Raw genomic sequence first — 3,321 nt, 5'->3', positions numbered from 1 at the left:
CTTTTCCTGCCACTGAACAGAAACTAGATCCTTCCAACCAAGTCCCCAAGCCCCAGCAACAGTGAGGCACATTTGAGCTAGTTACTTCTCTTTCTTCCTTTCCTTCCTCTCAGCTACATGAGGGGAGAAGAGAGAAGAAGAAAAAAAAAAGAGCCTGGCTGTAGTTCCCACAGCATTTCCTCAGACTTGACATGCAGGGTTTTTTTCCCCTCTTCTTGTCCCTCCCTTTCCTCTCTCCACCCCCTTTTACAAGAAGTTTAGTCACTATGCCCATGTCCCTCCTCCTACCGATGGGCATTGCTTTCCCTGTCCTTCTCCTGCCCTCCAGGCCCATCCACCTGCCTCCCACCGTGGACGTCCTCCCTTGTCCAGCCCTGCCCTCCTCTAATCCTCGCGCTTCTTGCGAGATGAGCCTTCACCTTACCATGCTTTCTGGCCTCTAATTCCATTCTCCCCCTTTCCCACCTCTCCTTCCAGGAGACAGAGAGGCGGAAGAAGTGCTCCGGCAGCACCCCTAAAACACCCCATGCCATGCATGGGGTCAGTCCCCAGGACTCAACTCGAGCTAGTGCAAAGCGGCCTGCTCCCCAAAATGCACACACTGAGGACCTGATACCCTCAGCAGCAACTGCCTAGCTCTGTGCAGGAGCCGCTCCAGCTGGCAGTGCGTCATGCAAACCCGCACACAGCCCGCAACACCCCTTGTCTGCTGGAAACAGCAGGTCTCATTCCCAGAGAGGCAGTGGAGCACAGCGCCGTATGGGAGCTTCAGTGGAAAGGTGCTGATTTACCCTGGCTGAGGATCCGGCAGGGCTAGCTGCGCTGCTGTGACACCTTCTCTGTCTTCCCATACTTACGTGCTGCATTGAAATAGGTCAGGAGTATGTGTCTGACTTGAATGAATAAGGAAGTTTTTCTTTCACTTGTGTATTTAGATTTAACCCTTGACCAGAAAAAAAATTATTTATAAGTTATCCTATGCTTGTAAATAAATAAATAAAATCGAACACAAAAATCAAAGGGGATAAAAAGTATTCTTTACCTGTGCTGCCGTGCTCCATTTTCTGCTCAGAAGAGCGATCCTTGGAGCCAGTGAGAATTCAGGACAGAAACAGCCGCTGGATTTCTCTCTCTTCTAGTTAATGAGAAGAGCTTGTCTACACAACAAAATAAAGCTCTGATCTTCACTTCTGCATAATGTTTGGAGTTCACAAAATCATACCTTCTTAACCTTCCTAAAGTTCCTTTTCAACACTTAATGCTCTCGACGTCCTCTGGAAGCTTTCAACCCTGCCCAGTTTAAGCTCGGCAGGTCTCAATGCCCCCATTCCCATGCCTGGTCTCCAGCGCTGTTGGTGTGCTAGTAGCACTGACACAGGCTTTACGTTCCACAGCAGGATAAGGGGCAAAACTGTGCTGGATAATTTGCCTGGCTTCAGGCCAGGTGACTGGTTCTGCTGTGCATTTACTTCAGGAACAATCAGGCAATGGACCTGCTGAGGTTTTCTGAGGGAGCCAAAAAGCCCTCTCTAATCACAGAGCCCTGTTGACCTGCCAAAAGAGTCTCTCACTGAACTTGGGCTGGACAGGCTAGAAGAGCTCTAATGTAGGGCAGAAGCAGAGCTGGGGGCTGSGGGGAGGCCAAGGCACTGAGCTTGCACAGGAGGCAGTACGCACAAGGCTGATTTCACTAGGAGCTTTATAAAGTACTGCATTAAATGCTGGTAATGTGTGTGCCTGCCTGCTGATCGTGGTGCATTGATGGTCAGTGCTGGAGGAAGCCCGGCAGAACGGTGCAGGAGCGCAGGCTGGCAATCCTTCTGGGAGCGCGATGTCCTCCCTGCGCTGAAAACTCGTGGCTGTGTGCTAGCAGGCGCGTTTTAAAACATTCATATTTACAGTACAAGGAAATGTGTCTTTTTAAACAGAACAGTCTGTTAAGTCTCTTCCTCTTTTTGCATTTAGCACAATACCAAGACTATAAGCAGTGTTTGTTTACCAGCTGCTGATTCTAACCACAGATTTACAGGAGCAAACACAACGTCATAAGCATTTAGCCAAGTTATTGTCTCTGTCTTAGAAGGTGTTGAGTAAAGCCAATTGCTATTCAGTTCAGGGGAGCTCCAGACAGTTCAGTATTGCAAATTAGCTCAGTCATTTCTGCATTCTGATTCCTAATCGCATCTGAAGCACTCATTCTTCAGGCCGAAATTTCTCTCGTCTTCTTCCACTTTGTGAAAATAGCCTGTTTTTGAAAGCTCAGTCATTTTCTTCTGAGTTAAATTTTAAGTTTGTGAGCCAAAACCCACAGAAGCCACTACTGGGTGCTTTATAGTCTTAATTATGTATTGCAGCAGATTGTCAGAAACTGAAACACAAATACTTGAAAATATGAACAAAAGGAATGTATAGGAAAGAGCTCTTATATTTTTCACATGTTATTCTATGTAGTGCTAAGTAAATAATAAAAATTCACCCCAAAATTGCTTTTACAGCTTTTTCTGTTATAGAAAAAATAAAGTATTTTTTTCTGTTATAGAATACCAGTCTTTCCACTAACTTTTCAAAAATACTGTTTTGACTGAAAACGGAATACCTGAACGTTTCAAAGTCATGATAGTATTATGGTGCCTCTCTCCTACAGGAGAGAACAGAGAAGGCTCTTCTGTTCTTCACTGTGGCATACATGCCTAAACTGGACTATCCTCTATGGTGCTCTTTCTAATGAAGGGAGATGGAAGACCATGTGCAGCCTTACCGATGCAACAGAATCAGAATACTTCATTTAATATGAGGATACCTTTCTTTGTGAAATCTGCCATGGAAGATAAACTGTGAGAACATGTGATAACTTAGCAGTTCTATGGTCAACATGCATCTTTTTTTACCTCCTTCCTAGAGAGAAAAGCAGAAATTGTAGATTAAAATAATATTTTAAAAGAAGTAGAGCAAGCAATATAATATTACAAGCTTTATAACTGTCTGAAACCACTTCAGCATCAGTATAAAAATACCCCTTTTCCAGAAGCTTTGGTAAACAGTGACTAACTCCCAGACAAACAATGAATTTTCTGCCTGTCTTTCAAAAACTTTCAACAAAAAAGCAAAGATCAAAACCAGTTTGGTGGACAGAACAATCCACTGGGAATCTGAACAGCACTTGTAGGCTCACATAAACCCCCCAGTCCCCCTCTCCAGGTATCCCTTCACTTTAATCATACCACTAAATTCCTCTGCCCCTTACCTGCATGAGAAGGATGGAAGGGTTTGGGAGCTTGGTTTTGGTACATTTTATGTCATGTGTGTCTTTTACACCTTTTG

Source organism: Apteryx rowi, unplaced genomic scaffold, assembly GCF_003343035.1.
Source record: "Apteryx rowi isolate R43461 unplaced genomic scaffold, aptRow1 scaffold_50, whole genome shotgun sequence".
NCBI classification, from domain to species: domain Eukaryota; kingdom Metazoa; phylum Chordata; class Aves; order Apterygiformes; family Apterygidae; genus Apteryx; species Apteryx rowi.
The sequence above is the reverse complement of the archived record's forward strand: the minus strand, read 5'-3'. Positions refer to the sequence as shown.